Here is a 22,164-nt window from a genome sequence, read left to right on the forward strand (position 1 = left end):
AGAGAGAGGAGAGACAGAGAGAAAAGAGAGACAGACAGAGACAGAGAGAAAAGAGAGACAGAGAGAGAGAGACAGAGAGAAAGGAGAGTCAGACAGAGAGACAGAGAGAGGAGAGACAGAGAGAAAGGAGAGCCAGACAGACAAAGAGAAACCCGAGTGGCGCAGTGGTCTAAGATACTGCATCTCAGTGCAAGAGGCATCACTGCAGTACCTGGTTTGAATCCAGGCTGCATCACACCTGGCTGTGATTGGGAGTCCTATAGGGCAGTGTACAATTGGCCCAGTGTCGTCCGGGGAAGGCTTTCATTGTAAGTAAGAATTTGTTCTTAACTGACTTGCCAAGTTAAATAAAAAAATAAAAAAATAGAGTCAGACAGAGATAAAGGACAGACAGAGAGCTGAGCCTATTTGTTTGCATTATTTCCCTCAGCTACATTGTAAACATCTGTTCTCCTCTATGTCCTGATAGATGTCTCCAATCAGATCGCTGTCATCTTACAAACTAACAACAAATCCAACAGGAGATTTATCTTTTGCTGCTGCTGCTCTTTTACACAAGCTTAGTTACCTCCAGTTCTAACTGAGGCATGCAATGGTCCTCCCTAATGGTATCCTGTGAGGAGGAGGCTAGTCTTTTAAGCCTGTGTCCGAAATGGTACCCTATTCCCTATATAGTGCACAACTTTTGACCAGGGCCCATAGCGGCAGCTCCATAGGACTCTGGTCAGAAGTAGTGCACAATGTAGGGAGGGAATACGGTGCCGTTTAGTACGCGGTCCAACATGCAGCCCAGTTGTGAGTGGTTCCAGGTTGAGGAGTCTGTTTTGAATAAAGGTCCCATCAGCACAGGGCTCTGACAGGTTGTTGGTAGAGACTAGAGAGGAGAAGCACATAAAATAACTTGGCTGGATACTGGGCTTATTATCCTGGTAATGTAATAGAACAAATATGCAGTGATGTATGTGTGTTTAAGGTCCAAACGCAACGATGTGACTTCACAGCGATGGCCCTGTCTCTAGCTAGGACCCTCGACCCATTTATCTAAAGAAGAAGAGAATGCAAAGGAAGTAGATGTTACGTTGTAAACTGGTGCAAATGTGATAATGTGTGGATGATTCTGTAACGGAGGTGGTTCGAAGGATGAGTAACATTGCCTGAGACCTGGAGACTTGTGTTTGTTAACCTCCCAGAGCTACTGCCTAGCTCAGTGGGCTAACAGTCTTGAGGCATGCAGGGTTGAAAGCCAGTCCATTGGTTTGTCTATTAGAACAGGGAGGTAAATGACTGTGAAGAGTGATATAATGTTTCGTTGATGAGGATAAATGTAGAAGGATGTTATTGTGTTATTACAGAGTTCAATATGAGAGATGATCTGTGCCAGATTCATTCTGAAATGTTTATTATTTTCCCACTTGAGTATTAACAAAAATGTACTGAAATATATTTAAAAGAAAACCAGAGTCAGAAGGAGGAAACACTCCTGCATGTCCTGTCTAGCAGAAGACGCATCCAAAACGAATAATTTTCTTTATGATCCAACATCCCATGACAATGTACTATACCGCTGTGTGTGTGTCTCTGTGTGCATGTGTGTGTGTGTGTGCGTGCGTGCGTGCGTGCGTGTGTGTGTGTGCGTGCGTGGGTGTGTGTGTGTGTCTCTGTGTGCATGTGTGTGTGTGTGTGCGTGCGTGCGTGCGTGCGTGTGTGTGCGTGTGTGAATGAGCGTGAATGAGTGAATGTGTGTGCGTGTGTGTGTGTGTGTGCGTGCGTGCGTGCGTGCGTGCGTGCGTGCGTGCGTGCGTGTGTGTGTGTGTGTGTGTGAGAGAGAACGCGAGCGCTTGTGTGTCAGCTTGCCAGCTCTGTCTCTCTTCCAAATGCCATTCATATAAATAAACTGTGTTTTTCAGGATAACTTCATTTTCTATTTTAATACCCCAAAGCATATAGTATCTCAATCTAGTAAACACATTGAGACATATCATCTTGATCTCTCTCATGCTAAAACACAGTTACCATCTGCAGACATACCAGGAAGACAGCTGTAATAGTTATTTAAGCCTTTTAGTTGTTCTTGACATGTGGCCAAGCGCAAATTGATCTTCAGTTTCTGTTTTCTGATGGCCAGATAGTGAGAATACATTTAATTTTAATGTATAGAGCCACATACATGAATGGGAATATATGGATGTGTCTCCATAGTAGGAAATAACTGAAGACTATGTTCACAGTATTGGCAGCTAGAGGAGTTGGGACACAGATAAAAACAGATTCATATTATGTGACTATTCAGAACTGGATTTGAACAGCCAAGACATGTCAAGCAGCTGTCACAGTAAGGGAAGTGAATGAAAAATGAACTCCAACCCATGGTTCCTCGTCCATTCTCTTATGATTGTCAGGTTGTAGAACGACATACGTTTAAGTTTAGTTTCTACTGATTGATAGCACCAGGAAGGTATCCAAGGCCATGGCTCCGGCTCTGTAGAAGATAAAAGAATGGCTCTTACAGAGAGAAAACTGAATCAGGAACATAGAGCAATAACATAGTCTGTGTCCCAAATGGCACCCTATTCTCTGCATAGTGCATTACTGTTGACCAGAGCCCTATGGGCCCAGGTCAGCCGTAGTGCAGTATATAGAGAATAGGGTGCCATTTGGGATGCATAAACGACCGGAGCTGTAACATGCTCCTCTCAACCAAGCAGTCGCCAGATGGAGAGAAGAACAGGGCTCGGTGACAAGACATGAGAGCAGGGCTACGACCCAAATAGCACCCTATTCCCTTTGTAGTGCACTACTTTAGACCAGGACCAATAGGACTTTGGTCAAAAGTAGTCCAATATATAGAGAATAGGTTGCCATTTGGAACACAACCCAGTAGTCTAGCTCTCTTTTTCTAACAGGGCTGTGTCTGTCTGGGTGTTCTACGTGTGCTGTCCTTCACACCTTTTATTGTCTGAGAGGGAAAAACCCTTCTGTTCTAATAACAATGTCAAACTTGTCATGGCGGTCTACTGGAGCTGAATTTTGGCATGCTCCAAAATCCATTTGTCGATGGTTATGATAATGAAAAATATGTTGCCAATCAATTACATAATTGTGATTCTGAAGCATTTCATTTAGCCTACTTCACCATGCAAATGAAAGGTCATTTAGAGTAGCCCAAGCAGCTCATCGAGTATGAGATATTTAGAACCGAAAGACATTCTGAAGATTGCCTTACACTTCCCTTTTACATAGCTTGGTGGCACCAGAGTTCAGAAATGTCCACCTCTCCTCTCTGCTCTCTCAGAGGCATCTCTCTCTACCACGGCGCTGTCAAGCAACATAACCTTACACTTCTGCACGTGTTTAATAAATTAGCACAATCTGAAGGAGGGCTGTCCATAGCCATAGAGAGGTGTCGGGTTTCACTCCGCGCAAGGAGAGGCAGCAGCTCTGCATCTAGACGCTGCAGTAACTGTTAGTGTGGATGCTGTCCCGATGCCGAGAAGTTGATAACGTCCTGACTACAACATTTTAACCATACAAAGGAAACGGTCGCGGAAAAAGTTATTTTGAATTGCCTATCCCTCGTCACCTGACAAGGAATAGGGTACAGAAGAAATCACAAGAGGTTGCTGGAGTGAAAACACATTCACCATCCTAAAGGATCATTTAGAAAGGATACCGCTTTGTCTTTTGGAGATGGATTTAATTTAGGAGGTTTTTGACTTTAGTTTAGATTTTTACTCTGCCTTTTTACTCCACAAGGAATTTGTTTAAAGAAGCGACCGTTATTGTTGGGATATTTGCTAACGGACGTGCGTGCGCTCAGTGGCAGAGAAGGAGCATATGAATGTAAGTCCTCGGTTACAGTGTTCTACTACTGTCAAATGTCTGTCTCACGTCGCTAGCTGAAGACTACGAGGTAGTGATTATAAATCGTTGCGATACATTTGATACATTGTTGCGATACGTTTATACGTTGTTATACATTGCACTAGTTACATGGACGTTTTATTAGGCTAAAACTTGAGCGCAAATCGTTGCGTTGTTGTCATGTGCAGAATAGGCTAGCACATTATCATGGTCCCTAAACATCACACACAGTCAGTCATGAAGTTAACGAGACAATTTTCAAGCTTGGATGCTTTTAAAGATGAATCTCTTCGTTTGTCTTCTTTCTTCTTCTTTTTCCATACACTTGTTTTTATTCTTTCGGGTCCAAAGTGCAAAAGTTAAAGTTTTTTAAGTGTTTACAATGTGTTATAAGTTTTCTATAATTTACTCCAGGTTTTTGTTTTTGCATCTTTATTTTGGGTATTTGACTCTGATTAGTTATACAGTCATCACATTTATTGTCAAACAGTGCTGTTGTTTTTAAGCTTAAATAGATGTATATTTGAGAAGTCAGCAGGACCCATGGACGGGACAGCTGTCAGCGATGTTTGGGTCTTGACACCTTATGTATCGTCTAATGATTATCCCGACTAGTGAAACTGCTATCGACAGGCAGGCAGGACCGTGGAACGGCTGCCTGAAAACTGATTCTCATTATAACCCAAACCATCTGGCCCTGACTGAATGCTCTCCTCTCTGCTCATTGCTGTTCTAACTCTGTGATTTTGTTTCCCTCTGTGGGGGCAATCACTTCTTTCAGACAGCATAACACTAGGCTACTGCTGCCAACTCTCCTGAAGGGGAGAGCTTTAAGTATTGGATGTAAAAGGGAAAGAAAAAAGATGGATATTTAGGCTATTTAACAATAGGCCCTACGTTATATTGCACTGTATGCAAGAAAAGAGAACACACAGACTGCAGGATCAATAGCTCTAGCTGAGATCCTACACTGTAGGCTCTACTATTTAAACCGTTTCAACTTTTGGAAAAACCTTCCAAGCAAACACTAATTATGTAACAAAGAATGACACATATACATTTCTGAGGTCTAGCTCCCCTTGCTTTGCCAGTTAATATAATTTAAGACATTCTAAAAGAAGTCAGAGTCATACAACCACACAACCACACAACAATAATATGATTATAACAAAAACACATCAAACCTTTAAAGCGATTATTTGTGGTTTTCTGAAATGATTGAGAAATAATATTATGTTTTAGATTAGAATTCAAATGTGTGGTAGGCTACCCGTCATGGTCTATACTTAGAGCACATTTTCATTGGCAACACCACCATGCTGTCAAAGACAAACAACACAACACCAATCTCAACCAATTAGCTTAATAATACTCTGTCCACCAGTCAAATAATTCACTAGGATGTTACTCCACTGTACTTGGTGTGCTTCCCAAATGGCACCCTATTCCCTATATAGTGCACTTTATAGGGTTCTGGTCAAAAGTAGGCTAGGGTACTATGTAGGGAATAGGGTGCCATTGGGTATTTTTTCTTCCCCCTTTCTCTACAAAACATTCCTCTCAAATTGGTTTATCCATTGAATTCTATTGTTGGCTGGGGTGTAATGCTGTGCCATTGTGTCACAATTCACTGTTGGTCCTGTAGACTCCTACATACTGACAGATGTCAGGAGGTTGTAGTAGGACATATTCATTGCAGTGTCAACAGGGCTCTGTTCATTAGGGTGTGAAGTGAATCACTGTGTTCCTCGCAATCCTTTCACTAATGTCTAATTCATTTCAATTGGGTTCCATATCCCTTAACAGGTTGTTTGCACTCAAAATGGCACCCTATTCCCTATATAGTGCATTACTTTTGACCAGAGCCCATAGGTCTCCAATCATAGGCTCGTAGCCAATATTCTCTGACCATAGGGCTCTGGTCAAAAGTAATGCACTAGATATAGGGAATAAGGTGCTCTTCCGGACTCTGCCTCTATCTGTTAGTATGCTGGTTCAATGGTGCTCCAAAGTCATCCTCCTTCTGTATTGTCTTGGAGCACTGTCTGGCAGACCAGTATGCTGACGTCCCTCCCTTCTTTTCTCTCTCTCTCCTCTCTCCTCCCCTCGCTGTCCACCCATTCGTCAGTTAAAACATAATGTTGGTGTTTTCCCTCCTGGGTGCCAGTGTTGTGTCAGAGAACCCCGCAGCATGTTGTCAGTTATGAGGGGAGGGCCAAGGCACATTCCTGGTCCTCATCGATAATAATTGAATAATAGGGGGTTGAGGTAACAATGACAGTCATTAGCTCCCGCTGGAGAGGAATGCCAAGTATGTTTCATATCAGTGAAACTCAAAGCGATAGATAGATAGATATAGATAGAGATAGAGATAGATAGATAGAGCTCATTGTATAATTTGGTGTTCTCTTATAGAAAAATAGTGCATGCCAAAAGACTATGCTAGCTCACTGAGCTAAAGCCTATAGGCTGTATCTTTGGGAGGCCTGAGTGCTAGGTGCATCGTCTGAGTGCTTTGATGATTGGCCCATTCATTTCCTGAATATGAGTTCGCAAGCAGCCATTGGTTAAATCTGATGTGTTCCAATCACAGGAGACTAAAGCCAAGGAAAAAGTGGTGCTAAAGCCATTCACCGTAGAGTGGCTGGACTGAGGAGAAAAACTGTATATAGTTTACAAAGAAAACAGTGAAGGAAATGATGCAGAATTGTTGGATGAAACTGCAGCCTGAAACCTCGGCTGTGGCTTTTATGACAATCCAAGGATTATGTCATCAGTCAAGTCCCAGAAGCTCCATGATGAAGTAATTATTTGACTTTATTTGCAGTGTGCCTCTGTGCCTGGGGTGATGATGAGGATAAAAGGTTTATGACATACTGTATGGAGGGGAATGAACACAACAGCACAGTAGAGCCAAGACTTTCTGATTCATTTCCTGGTTGTTGTTTTTTTACAGCCATAACAGAAGTATATATTAACATTGTATGGAAGCTAGCTATAGTAATAACAGAAGTATATAGCTACATTGTACTTTGAAAGTGTACAGGTCAGCCTTTGATGGTCATATCTACTTGGCAGTCTCTAGTCTTGGTCTGACACAGCAAAGCCAATCATTTATGGATTTTCTGGTTGATTTTGACAGGATTGTTGTAACAACAGAGCCAGAACATTTTCCTCTAAAACTGACCAGGCATGCCCTAGATTTTGTCCCAAAAGGCACATAGGGCACTGGTCAAAATTAGTGCACTAAATAGGGAACAGGGTGCCATTTGGGACATAGACCTAGTCTTGGCTCCTGGTATGGTTTGTCATAGTTTTACTGGCCCCTGGTGTAACAGAGTATGTTTCCCCCAAGACAGAGAGTCGTGGAGCATCTGCTCAGTGGAGCCTTCGTGCCTCTGGACTGGTACAGTACACACACAAACACACGCACGCTAGCGGTTTCAGGAGACTCTACCTACTTACAGTACCTACAGCTTCTTTAAGGAATACCTAGGATAGGATAAAGTAATCCTTCTCACCCCCCCCCCCCCTTAAAAGATTTAGATGCACTATTGTAAAGTGGCTGTTCCACTGGATGTCATAAGGTGAATGCACCAATTTGTAAGTCGCTCTGGATAAGAGCGTCTGCTAAATGACTTAAATGTAAATGTAAATGTAATGTTGTTTATAGGCCCATCATCAGTGTTTCAGACACTCAGACTGAGGTTTTAGATTAGGCAATGATTCCACAAGTCATGATCTGCTTAACATGTGTCTGTTATAATAGTATGCCATCAAACATCTGTTAGTAGAAACTGTGAATGGTTAGTGACGAGTTCATCTTTAAAACATCTACCTCGCCCTCAACGTCAGCAAAACAAAATAGCTGATTGTTGACTTGAGGAAGCAGGGAGGGAACATGCCTCGATCTACATCAAAGGAACTGCATTAGAGAGAGACAGCAGTTTTAAGTTCCTCTGCTTCCACATCACAGAGGACTTGTCAAGGACCAACAACATCACCACTCTTGTCAAGAGGGCACAACAGCGGCTCTACTTCCTAGTGGCTGAAGAAATTCAGCATGCCGTCCTGGGTCCTCTCCAAATACTACGGCTGCACCATCGAGAGCGTCCTGACCGGTTGCATCACGGCCTGGTACGGGAATTGCTCTTTCCACGACCACAAGGCCCTCCAGCGGGTGGTGAAGATGGCACAGTACATAACTTAAACTGTGCTCCCACCCATCCAGGACATCTACTTGAAAGGGTGCCTGGGGAAGGCCTGCAGCATCATCAAGGACCCCACACACCCCAGACATGAGCTGTTCTCTCCCTTATCGTTGGGCAGAAGGTATCGGAGCATGAGGTCTGATAACAACAGGCTCAGTGACAGTTTCTATCTTCAAGCCATCAGACTGCTGAACACTTGAACTGGACTGACCAGCTGCTCTGATCCTCCACACCTTAGTACACATGCACTCACTCATGCACACACCCACACAGACATACACACACACACACACACACACACACACATATACATTCAGGATACACACACATCACAACTGCTACTCCAGGACTCTTATTTATTTGCTCAATTCTTACACCTGACCCCCCCCCACCTTCCCCAATACACATGTAAATATTGGACTATAAATTGTTCCTTCCTGTATTATACTATGCTAAGAAATGTATTCTATTCTACTGATCCATTTACTTTATGTTCATATTGTTATCTTTTAGTATTTCTATTGTTGTTGCTTGCTGATAAGGAACCTGCAAGTAAGCATTTGTTGGACGGTTACTGTATACCATGCGTATCCCACACATACATATTCAACTGAAACTGAGAAGATGCTAGACAGTGAATAACAACCTATCTAAGATGGCACAACAGATAACTTCAGAACTGCACAGTTTATATGTCAAGACGATGAGTTCATCTTGTTATTGTGTTAACTAGGGATAATAACAGACCTTTATGTTGACACAACAGATAACTGGTGTAATAGCTAGTTGCAGTTGAAGTGATACATAGGTAGTCAATTTATGTGACGTTTAAAGCAAGCTTGTTGTGGAAATGCTGGAATGGAATATGAATACATGGTCATGCTACTAATAATACATGGTCATGCTACTAATGGTACAGTAGACACCTGTAGGGATGACATATGAGTCATCAACTGAAAACAAAACCATAGAAGTTGACCTCCTCTCTCAGCTGTTACGGTATGTGGTCAGGAGCCAGCCTCCAGCTCCTCTTTCTGATCACTGTGCCCATGTGTTTCAAATGATTGCAACCGCCCCAACACACCACGCCCATAGCAATATCAAATCAGACAGGATCATGTTCAAAGGCCTGAGGAGGAGTGCATGTTTTTCCTGTCGCTCGCACGACGTCTTACACAAACACCCAGACCATCAAATACCGTAGCTAGGTCCGTCTGATTCTTCCCGTTCATGTGGAAAGAGATGATCTGCTTTTCTTGACGTATGTGAGGTGTGTGTGTGTTGGTGTGTGTGTGTGTGTGTGTGTGTGTGTGTGTGTGTGTGTGTGTTTACGTGCATGCGTGCGTGCGTGTGATGCCTCACCATGAAAGGAGAAGCCCTGTGTTTTTCCAATGCTCTGGTGTTTTGTTATGGCAGGGGAGCGAGTGCATGGATAGCCAGGGAACACACGGCACGCACATCAGAGCTCTATGATGGGGATGGCTTTCCCTGGCCCTTGACCTGCCCCTTGACCTGCCCCTTTACCTGCCCCTTTTACCTGCCCTTGACCTGCCCTTGACCTGCCCCTTGACCTGCCCCTTGACCTGCCCCTTTACCTGCCCTTGACCTGCCCCTTGACCTGCCCCTTGACCTGCCCCTTGACCTGCCCTTGACCTGCCCCTTGACCTGCCCATTGACCTGCCCCTATGGGAGCACTTTGTCTGTCGCCCAAATGGAACCCTATTCGCTTCATACTAGTGCACTACTTTTAACCAAGGCCCATAGGGCTTTATAGTGCACTACTTTTAACCAAGGCCCATAGGCTTATTAGTGCACTACTTTTAACCAAGGCCCATAGGCTTTATAGTGCACTACTTTTAACCAAGACCCATAGGGCTTTGTGTGCACTACTTTTAACCAAGGCCCATAGGGCTTTATAGTGTACTACATTTGACCAAGGCCCATAGGGCTTTATAGTGTACTACTTTTGACCAAGGCCCATAGGGCTTTATAGTGTACTACTTTTGACCAAGGCCAATAGAGCTTTGAGGAATAGGTGCCATTTGGAATTAGGGTTGCACATCTTGGGGAATATTCAGAGGTGGAAACATTCCGTTGGAATTAACGGGAATATGGGAATTAACGGAATATATGGGAATTAACGGAATATATGGGAATTAACGGATGGCCACCAATTTTTCAACCCTTGTATTGGTCAGCCTGTTGCATGCTTTGGTGTGTGTGTGTTCCCAAAAAAGGACCAGTTGCGCTCTGAGGAGGCGGATGATGGAGGCAACAGGGGAAAGAGCCTCAGATCCACAAAGTATTTTCCCCCGGATGGCTAATTGAGATATGTTGGCACGCCTGCCATATTGCATTTCCATCCCAAAGCCCTTGCTTGGAAGTGTACTTCGCCAGACTGCCAAGAACCTTGCCCTCATCCAGGCCAAGGTGGCGAGACATGGTGGTGATGGCACCATAGGCCTTGTTGATCTCTGCACCAGACAGGATGCTCTTGCCAGCATACTTGGGGTCCAACATGTACGCTGCGGCGTGTATGGTCTTCAGACAAAAGTCTTCGCGCTTTTTGATGGATTTCAGAACTGCAGTTTCCTCTGCTTGGAGCAACAGGGAAGTGGGCAGGGCAGTACCAATTTCTTCTCTTACATCTGCAAGCAGAGTTTGAACATCAGACAGGATGGCATTGTCTCCCTCAATCCGTCACATACCTAACTATTTCCTTGGCTCTCTTGTAGAGTGTATCCATTATTTTCAGTGCCATGATGTCCTTGAGGAGAAGATTAAATGCATGAGCAGCACAGCCAATGGGTGTGATGTGAGGGTAGGACTCCTCCACTTTAGACCAAGCAGCCTTCATGTTCACAGCATTGCTTGTCTGTCACCAGTGCAAATACCTTCTGTGGTCCAAGGTCATTGATGACTGCCTTCAGCTCATCTGCAATGTAGAGACTGGTGTGTCTGTTGTCCCTTGTGTCTGTGCTCTTGTAGAATACTGGTTGAGGGGTGGAGATGATGTAGTTAATTATGTTTTAAAATGAAACTGTATGGAAACAGGTGAATTAACACTCCTCAGTTAGTAGGCTCAAGCAAGCTAAACCCCACATAGTAGCAAAAACTAACCATCAGAAATTGTTAACAAGTTAGAAATGATTTAAACACACTTTGCCATAGGCTACTATTTACGAGTTAACAAAAAATTATGTATGTCATATAAAATATATTCGCCCAACCCAGTATTGTAATCAAAACTTACCAGAAAGCATGTAGTCCTTGGCTCAGACAGTATAGTAGTGTGGTCTCAATAGCATCTCATTAGTGTGCAAGATCTTGAGAATCAGCTGTACATGTGATGGAAGAGTGCACTGTGCATGCAGAGGGTTGCAATTCCATTGAATTGGGGATAGTTTAACCAAAATATGCCACAAGACCTAGAATTGCCTTATGTGTATCCAACAAAAAAAGGTTCACTGTTATAAGATAACTTTTAAGATGAATTTAAGCAAAATTCCCCAAATTCACTTCCCATGGAAAATTTCTGGACAATTTCCGGAAATTTCCCGGAAAGTCTCCGATCCTTTGCAACCCTATGTAACTCTGGTCCCCATTACCACCGTACACAGAAATATGGCACCTCCGAATGTGGCTCCAGACAGCTCTGTTTTAGCCGGGCCTCCATATGCAGTATTCAGAGTGTTTGTGTAGTTTTACTTCATACTTGTCATGTTAATATCCAGACAGTCCGGATTAACAATTCACTCTGTGGATTCGTTTGTGGAGAGACTCTGGCGCCCCAACGTGCCCTGTGCTCCCCTCCCTAGTGCCCCAGCGGCCCAGCCCCCTCCCAGCCAAACACTCGGCTCTTCAAGGCTCAGAAGTTTCATTGGAATTAGCAAGAGCCCTATGGGCCTTGGTCAAAAGTCATGTAGGGAATAGAGTGCCATTTGGAACACAGCCTATGTGTCAGAGCTACTCTGAGCGTAGACTTTCTGATAAAGACGCGTTCAGAAACAGATCTGTACATAGTTGGAACAAAGTGTTTTGAAGAGATACAGGGATAATCGGGGGAATATTGTTGGACTTTACTTTTGTTTAACAGTATATCTCCTATCAAACATCTCTTAAAATGCGTTTAGAGTTTTTCCAAGATTAAATAAAGTAAATTACGATTAAGATTTACAAGATTAAATAAAGTTCTTATATGAGTCTCATTGATCATCTTATTCCCAAGCACTGATTTACTTCTGCTCAATATTTGACTTTCTTCTTCTCTTCTATGAATTATTCACAAAACTATTATATTATATTTACAGAGATACGCCTGTGATTGCAGCATTGAGAGGCTTGATGAGTAATAATAGCATATTCTTCCACTTGGAAGAATTGAACGTCTCCCAAGACGTTGGCTGTTCACATATACTTACACTGACACCCCAACACACACACACACACACCACACCCACACACACACACACACACACACACACACACACACACACACACACACACACACACACACACACACACACACACACACACACACACACACACACACACACACACACACACACACACACACACACACACACACACACACACACGCACACACACACACACACACACAGAGTCTTGTACAGCTAACTTGTGGGGACACACAATTCAATCCAATTGAAAATCCTATTTTCCCTAACACCTAGCCCTAACTCGTACTCTTACCCTAACCTTAACTCTAACCTTAAAACTAACCTTAGTTCCTAACCCTAACCCTTAACGTAATTCTAACCCTAACATTAACTCTAACCTTAACCCTAAACACCCTAGAAATTGCATTTGACCTTGTGGGGACTAACAAAATATTTCCTGGAATATAGAAAAAATGGAACATGGACTCGGTACTGGTTCTCCCTGTATTATTATTTTTACTCTTTATTTTTATTTGTTATTCACTGTGTATTTATTCCTTGTGTCACTATTTAAAAATGTTGTTTTAATTTTGATCTTATCTTTAACTCTGCATTGTTGGAATAGGACCCGTAAGTAAGAATTTCCCTGTTAGTCTACACCTAAAATTTGATTTGAAATAGCACCCTGTTCCCTATTTAGTGCACTACTTTTGACTAGGGCACACAAGGTTCCCCATAGGGCCCTGGTCAGAAGTAGTGCACTATATTGGGAATAGGTTGCCATTTGGGACACTGCTGTGGTTCAGGAGATGAAACAGGCTGGTCGTGAGTCTGGGATTGTTTCATCTATGGGCAGCGCTGCCTATAATATTCACTATGTTTGACAGTCGCCTTTATTTCAGATTGTTTAGCTCTAAACTTGGGAAATGTCAGAACTCTGGCACCCTTCTGTGACGTGGCGGCTCAGGCTAATAGAGGAAGGCAGCAGCGTTTGTTTAGACAGATTATGTGTCTCAGTCGGCGTCCCAAATGTCACCCTATTCCCTATTTAGTGCACTTCTTTTGACCAGGGCCCGTCAGAAGTAGTGCTCTATGTAGAGAATGGGGTGCTATTCGGGATGCAACCAGAATGTGACCCCCCTCCCACTGAAGGACCGCGACACAGTAAAGACTCATTTTGCTTTTAATAAAAATAACTTTTGGCGATGTGAAATCAATTGGTGCCAACAGGTTAATAACACTTAAAGGTTATTTAAAAAACCTTCTTTGATTTGAACAATGAGGCATGTTTTCCATTTGCACAGTGCAGTCCAGAGCAGATATTGCGGCAGTTAACAAAGTAGCCGTGTCCATATTTTCTTTAGCCTTGAACTGGGCCATTTTCTATAATTAGGGGCCACATGTGCTATGTGTGTGTGTATGTGTGTGTGTGTGTGTGCGTGCGTGCGTGCGTGCGTGCGTGTGCGTGGATGTGTGTGCGTGGTCTGTAAGTGTTGCTTTTCTGTGAGGTTAGACAGCAGCAGTTGAGACAAAGTCAAAGGATCAGCTGCAAAAATAGGTGGTCATTATTTCACAGGTAATGTTGAAGACTGAATCAAGATGCAAAATACGTAGTTAATGAAAAATAATACAATAAACTTAATTGTCCAAAATAGTAATATTATCTTAACTTGAGGACAAAGGCTAAAGTGCCTCAACCACAGGGCAAATGCCAATGAACTCACATATCTGAGTATAATGTGGCAGAGCTATAGTAACAGCATGTTACCTAGCAGTGGCGTGCCGCAGTTTCTCTGGGCCCCCCTGCAATGATGCGGCATTGGGGGAAACAGCTAACTTCTTACAATTCTACACATTTTTTAATCGTGCAAATGTGCAATTTTATAACTAATCTCATGTTATTATGCACATTTTGCCATGAGGCTGAGAGAAAATGTTGCTGTTTTAAAGCAAATAAATAGCCTTTAAGATATATGTAAACAGATCATAAATGTTTTCTTGGAAAGATGAAAGTTCTATTATATGATACAATATCAGTAGCCTACTTGTCACATTTACAACGTTTCTAAATCCTATAATCTACTACTCATTTCAGACAGTGTAAGGCTGTGGATTGACTACATTGTTTAAATGGAATGTTGGCATATTATCACATATTTAAAACATGTATGGAATCATTCCTCTGGCTAGCTTGCTAAGAAATATACAGTGCAGATAAGTTCTTCAAATTCATTATTTTACACAATATCTTATCGCTGCACTGGCAAACCATGGTTGACCAAAATGGCCTAATTCTATGGGGGCGATCTCCAGGGGGTCGCCCCAATTTGTTGTTTTTTTATTGGGGAGCTGTGGGGTGTGTGGTAGCTAGTTATATCTAAAAGCAGAGTGCTCACCTTTATAAAAAAGAGGACTCATCTTTATATCTGTGCCATCATAGCTTCTGTGACAGCCTGGGCAGCTCCATTGAGGCAACAACCAATAGGAATCCCCACCCAGTTGACTACTTTGACTACTTTAAAATGGCAGAAGCATGGTTGAAGCCCTCAATGACGCTGACCATGCTAAACGTTGACCATGCTTCCCTGAATGAGGAGACAGCATCCTAAAAGGACCTGCCCTAACCTGGCATTTAAATCCATGCATCACCTAAACAGAAAAATTCTCAATAACAGTGATTAACACACTTGAAAGGCAATAGTATGACACTCGTTTTACATAATACTGGACAGCAATTAGAAAGTTACTAGAAACAATGACATACTATGCATAAACACTAGCGTTTACAATAAACTATGAAAACACACCGAAACCGGAGAAACCAACTACGGAGAGTGCTGCAACCTTTATCAGGGCTCAACCTAAAGCTGTGAACATGCCGGCGCGTGCTCACCTAGGAAACCAGTTCAGACACCATGGTGAGTAGGCCTAGAGAAGTTGGCTGTACCAAACAAAAGAAATACAAACGCTAAACATTTCTAAATAAATGAAATGGTAACCAGATTCTGGCTATTGTGTTTTTATATAATACAAAGCATAATGTTTGAAGGAATATCAGGTTAGGAAATGTTTGTAGGCTACCAGAAAATCAGGCCATTTGTGTGGGGAGAAATGGAGGGAAACGTCCCCAAGTGGCGATAGCTCTCAGGCACATCATCACACTCAATAAGTAATACCCAAGGATATACAGTACTAGATCAGAGCTAAGTGTTGTTGGTGTAGGCTAAGTGGCTTTGCCTGGACGTTGATGAATGTAGGCCATTATTTCTGCATGGTGCTTGATGCGGCCTCCAACTACTTTCTGCTAGGGATTTTGTGGGTGATTTGAGTAAGTCTTCCAGAGTAAGTCTTCCAGAGTAAATCCCTCCAGTGAACTCAGAGAGTGGTTCTGTTTAGCATACAGTACAAGTCAAAAGTTTGAACACACCTACTCATTCCAGTACAAGTCAAAAGTTTGAACACACCTACTCATTCCAGGGTTTTTATTTATTTGTACTATTTTCTACATTGTAGAATAATAGTGGACATCAAACTATGAAATAACACATATGGAATCATGTAGTAACCAAAAAAGTGTTAAAAAGTAGCCACCCTCTGCCTTGATGACAGCTTTGCACACTCTTGGCATTCTCTCAACCAGCTTCATGAGGTAGTCACCTGGAATACATTTAAATTATTATTATTATTTTTTTTAAATGTACCTTTATTTAACAAGGCAAGCCAGTACAAATTGTTATTTATAATGATGGCCTACCGGGGAACAGTGCCTTGTTCAGGGGCAGAACAATAGATTTTTACCTTGTCAGCTCTGGAATTCAATCCAGCAACCTTTCGGTTACTGGCCCAACACTCTAACCACTAGGCTACCTGCCGCCCCAATTAACAGCTGTGACTTGTTAAAAGTTAATTTGTGGAATTTTGTTCCTTCTGTTGGAAAAGTGTTGGAAAAGCATTCCTCATGCAGCTGGTTGAGAGAATGCCAAGAGTGTGCAAAGCGGTCATCAAGGCAAAGGGTGGCTACATTGAAGAATCTCAAATATAAAATATATTTGATTTGTTTAACACTTTTTTGGCTACAACATGATTACATGTGTTATTTCATAGTGTTGATGTCTTCACTTTAATTGCACGATGACAAACAGTTCCCACGAACCGTTAGGGCCTACATAAACCTGTCCCAACAGCAAGTATCATGACACTAGGTGAGACCCAAATGCAGACACAGCAGGCAGATGGTTGGAGTTTAAGATGTTTAATATATCCAAAGGGAATAGGCAAGAGAATGGTCGTGGACAGGCAAAAAGGTCAAAACCAGATCAGAGTACAGGAGGTACAGAGTGGCAGGCAGGCTCAAGGTCAGGGCAGGCAGAATGGTCAGGCAGGCAGGTACAGAGTCCAGAACAGGCAAGGGTCAAAACCACTAGAAAAAGGAGAAAAGGAAAAGCAGGAAAACCCACTGGTAGGCTTGGACATTCAAGATGAACTGGCACAGAGAGACAGGAAACACAGGGATAAATACACTGGGGAAAACAAGCGACACCTGGAGGGGGTGGAGACATTAACAAGGACAGGTGAAACAGAAACCTTACCACTGCTACACCTGGCTAGCAGCGAAACAGTTCATTCAGCCTAATTTACTCCTTTAAAAAAAGCATAGCTGATATGGCTGACTTGCTTAAACAAATGTGGTTTCTACTGACAATTGAGCTGTACAAACTATGGCATAAGCGAACGATGAGTGAATAAGAGGCAACTAGTAATTTCCATTAAGACATTAATGAGCGAGCTAGGATGGACATAGTCAGTATAACTATTTGTTCAGCACTTTTGAAATGTACAGCGACAGAATTCAGGACATGGGCCGTTTTTACAGTGTTCTCCCTGCACACCAAGTCAGAACCGTAGGATAAATAATGGGGGCATATAAGCTGACAATGAAAGATCTTACAATATTCGATGATTACATTTCTCTAAAACAGGTTGTAAGCTACATGTGCACCACCAAGTTAGAACAGTAGCTGAAATTAAAAGGGGAAAATATACCAAATTATTAGGGTGAGGCACATGGGCTACTAACAGCTTGCTACACAACGTACACTTAATATGACTTTATTAGCTATAGTATACATATCTCCCTGGCATGTTACATCATTTATGCAGCTGTCACGCCCTGGCCATGGAGAGGCTTTTATTCTCTATTTTGGTTAGGCCAGGGTGTGACTAGGGTGGGCATTCTAGTTTCTTTATTTCTATGTTTTGTATTTCTATGTTTTGGCCGGGTATGGTTCTCAATCAGGGACAGCTGTCTATCGTTGTCTCTGATTGGGAATCACACTTAGGCAGCCTTTTTTCCTTTGGTGTTTGTGGGTAGTTATCTTTGTTAGTGGCACTGTAGCCCTGTTAAGCTTCACCGTCGTTTCTTTGTTTCTTGTTTTGTTGGCGACATTAAAATAAAAGGAAAATGTACGCTCACCACCGCTGCACCTTGGTCTCCTTCCGACAACGGCCGTGACAGCAGCAGCATACATTACATTTTTGGACTCACCTCGTTGTGCTGTGCTCACTTGAACAGGAAGGTGGTGCGGCGGTCCTTCGTGGGCAAATTCTGTCATCAAACTTTGTCATCAAAGTCGGGTATTCTCTGTATTTATGATGTTTTCAAGACAACTGTGAACTCGAAAAATAACAAGGTCGAAACATGATAACGTCAGTGATCTTCAGGTCGTAGCTCTAGAAAGAGTCTGGAGTTCCGGATTTACAATTCCGAGTTTGATGAACGTTCAAAATGTATTTTCCCAGTTGTCTTGAACTCAATGAAGTCAGATTTCGCAGTTTCGAGTTAACAGTTGTTTTGAGTGCGGCACAAATCATGCTTCATTGACAGCATGGCCAATGTTGATTGTTTATCATTTTAAGCTTGGACAAGAGACCCTTAATCCCAGACAGGGGACCACACAGACACTCCACTGAATAGCAGGCTAGTGATTGCTTTGCAATGCTTCCAAACCACTCATTGTTGAATTTACGATTTCCAACTTGTTGTGTAATGTTTATGGGGGGTAAATCACCAGTGTTTCGGCGTCACTGTGCCTTCATCACTGTGCCTTCATCACTGTGCCTTCTGACATGATCAGTCCAATCAAGCTACAGGAAGATATCATGTGATTTGACGTCATTTTATCTGTGACCAATGACCTTGAGCCTTCTTGGATGGGCACTTATAATGTAACTCTATGGCAGCACCCAAGGTGCTTGAATTTTCAAGCTCTACCATGTGCTCTACTGCGGTGACGTAGTGTCCCATGAGTGACAGAACACTGAGCCAATCACGGCGCAACTAGAGAACATTACCAACACCTACGCTCCGTATTTTCCGCTGGCTGCTCCACCACCATAGAAAGAACTGGGCTAGGCTGAAACACCTTCATTTTGGAGCTGCCTTACTTTTTTTTAGCCAAACATGTTGGTCTCAAAACAGTTGGGACTCTGCCCCACCTGCCCTGAATGACGGGTCGCCACTGGTCTGGTCAAAGGTAGTGCACAGTATAGGGAATATGGTGCTAATATGCAGCCAGGACCTGTTGACACGCTTGGCTCAGTTGAGGGGATTTAAAGGGACCTGGGTTAAAATAACCTTGACCATGTAGAACTTTAAACAAACTTAAACACAGTAAAGTATCAGCATTAGTAGGGTTTTAGGGCAAAGTTCCCACACACACTAATGCTATTAGACATGATATGAGTATTGAGTCAATGTTTTGTTAAATTGGCGTGTTTGAATGGATGTACTGTATAATGTATTTGTCTTTGGCTTGTGTCCCAAATGGAAACAAATGGTATCTTGTTTCCTACAAAGTGCACTACTACTGACCAGGGCATGTGCACTATATAGGGAATAGGGTGCTACTTGGGACATAACCTTAGTGATAAAGATGAAAGGGGGCCACTTTTAATTCCGTCTCTGTGCGCTTTGCTTGCCAACCTCTGTATTAGACCATCAACATCTTTATTACTGTACTCTGAAGTCCTGTGTTGCCAGACAGACTTCTCTTTCCCCAAGGCTCAGGCCCGTATTTGTTCTCTTCCCTAAGGCTCCCAGCTGGCACCTAACTGGCCTGTATTCAGGATTCCCCTTTGGCATGTTCCAAAGCCCCTGGCAGCAGCACAGCTACGTTGTCCCCCCTATGCTCTCTCCCTCTGCTCTCTCCCTCTGCTCTCTCCCTCTGCTCTCTCCCTCTGCTCTGCTCTCTCCCTCTGCTCTCTCCCTCTGCTCTCTCCCTCTGCTCTCTCCCTCTGCTCTCTCCCTCTGCTCTCTCCCTCTGCTCTCTCCCTCTGCTCTCGTCCTCTGCTCTCTCCTCTGCTTCTCAGACTCAAGGGAGGGAGAAACATCTTTGATCAGCTGGTAGCTCTCGTTTGTCTAGCAGCTAGTAGAACCAACCCCCTATCCCCTGCCAGTCAACCAGTGGGGGAAAACCATACGTGTTTTCCACAATACTGTTATATATTAATAGAGCATTTAGTACAAGATAAGGAACATTGTTCGAGCTATAAAGCCATAGTACTATGCTGAGTTAGTGTGTAGTTTGTGACTTTATGTTGGGCTTAATCTGGCATCATACAGTTAGAGCTGTAGTAGAGCTGTAGGACCCAGGCTGGTGGCTGGGCCTGCTAGATCTATTAGGCTGCAGCAGAGTGGTCCTCCAGCTGCACACACACACACACGCACGAACGACAGACAAGACAGAGCCTGCATTATTTCTGCTGTGGCATTCTCGAACAACAAGATTCCTGCCTCTGAAAAGTCTATCGCCTTTGTTATTGAAAAAACACCTAGAAGTCCTGCCTCAGCWTTGCTATAAAGTAAATCATTATTGCGCGAAAGTACTTCCATGTTGGCAGCGCAATGGAAACCTCTGTGAACTTAAATTGTACCTAATATATGGAGCTACCACAGACTCTGCCATTAGTGGATAATTAGTAGTGAAAGCTTTTAAAATCCTGGCCAACTACAGTATAAACCATTGAGATTAGGTCTTTGGTCAAACATAGTGCACTATGTAAGGAATAGGGTGCCATTTGGGATGGATCATAGGCAACAGATACAGTGAACGGATCCTTGTTGTAAACTGCTTCACTCTCTTAGAAGGCACTCAACTAGATTAATTTACAAGCCATGCATAGATGAAGACATGTAAAGAAAAGGGTTCAGCTTGTCAAATTCAATATTTTAACCACAGAAAGAGTGAAATGAACAGCAGGCTACAACTTCATAACTCTGCTGTCTACACACGAAAGCTGTCACTTAAGAATGCCCTGACTGTAGGTTTTCACCACAGAACTAGAATGAGTTCTGTTTTTAGTTCACTCCAATTCCATGGTCTTCTTCCATCATCAGTTTGTACTGTGTTTTTGAATGACGGCTCACAATCATGACTGACTGAAATTAGCCTTTGAATCCCATCTGGTGGAGGCAGGCTTCCAGCACCCACGATTAGAGCCAAGCCAGGAGAGGAGAGAGGAGTGAGTAGAGAGGAGAGAGGAGAGAGGAGAGAGGAGAGAGGAGAGGGCAGACTGCAAGGAGCCCTACTGCTCTCCTCCTTCGCTCTCCGCTCCTCCTGTTCTCCTCTCTTCCGCTCTGCTCTGTTCCCTCGCTCACTATGTCGCACACACACGCACGCACGCACGCACGCACGCACGCACGCACGCACGCACGCACGCACGCACGCACGCACGCACGCACACCTGTCTCTTATACACATCTCAGCTAGGTAGCTCTCTGTTTGTCTAGCAGCTAGTAGAACCCAAACCCCCTATCCCTGCCAGTCAACCAGTGGGGGAAACCATACGTGTTTTCCACATACTGTTATATATTTAATAGAGCATTTAGTACAAGAATAAGGAACATTGTTCGAGCTATAAAGCCATAGTACTATGCTGAGTTAGTGTGTAGTTTGTGACTTTATGTTGGGCTTAATCTGGCATCATACAGTTAGAGCTGTAGTAGAGCTGTAGGACCCAGGCTGGTGGCTGGGCCTGCTAGATCTATTAGGTTGCAAGCGGAGTGGTCCTCCAGCTGCAACACACACACACACGCACGACCAGACCAAGACCAGAGCCTGCATTAGTTCTGCACACAAAGAGAGAGATCAGGGCTACAATTACATACTCTGCTGTCTACACACGAAAGCTGTCACTTAAGAATGCCCTGACTGTAGGTTTTCACCACAGAACTAGAATGAGTTCTGTTTTTAGTACTTCCAATTCCATGTTCTTCTTGCCATCATCAGTTTGTACTGTGTTTTTGAATGCGGCTCACAATCATGACTGACTGAAATTAGCCTTTGAATCCATCTGGTGGAGGCAGGCTTCCAGCACCCACGATTAGAGCCAAGCAGGAGAGGAGAGAGGGAGTGAGTAGAGAGAGAGAGGAGAGAGGAGAGAGAGAGAAGGAGAGGGCAGACTGCAAGGAGCCTACTGCTCTCCTCCTTCGCTCTCCGCTCCTCCTGTTCTCCTCTCTTCCGCTCTGCTCTGTTCCCTCGCTCACTATGTCGCACACACACGCACGCACGGACGCAGCGCCCAACAAGCACTGCACGGCACGCACGCACGCACGCACGCACGCCACGCACGCACGCTACACACAACACACAACACGACAACACACACACACACACACACCAACACGACATCAT

General features: G+C 43.5%; 1 protein-coding gene and 1 pseudogene across 1 annotated transcript in view; one reads left to right on the top strand and one right to left on the bottom strand.

Moving 5' to 3' along the window:
* Positions 1–10,592, bottom strand: part of LOC111956794 (Fanconi anemia group J protein homolog) — a 70,420-nt pseudogene extending 59,828 nt beyond the window's left edge.
* LOC111956801 (protocadherin-16-like) overlaps positions 3,409–22,164 on the top strand; it is a 202,803-nt gene continuing 184,047 nt past the window's right edge. Inside the window, 1 exon segment of the mRNA XM_023977436.2 lies at positions 3,409–3,840. The gene's annotated coding sequence lies outside the window, so the exon portion shown is untranslated.

This window comes from Salvelinus sp. IW2-2015, linkage group LG4p (genome assembly GCF_002910315.2).
Source record: "Salvelinus sp. IW2-2015 linkage group LG4p, ASM291031v2, whole genome shotgun sequence".
Classification (NCBI taxonomy): Eukaryota; Metazoa; Chordata; class Actinopteri; order Salmoniformes; family Salmonidae; genus Salvelinus; species Salvelinus sp. IW2-2015.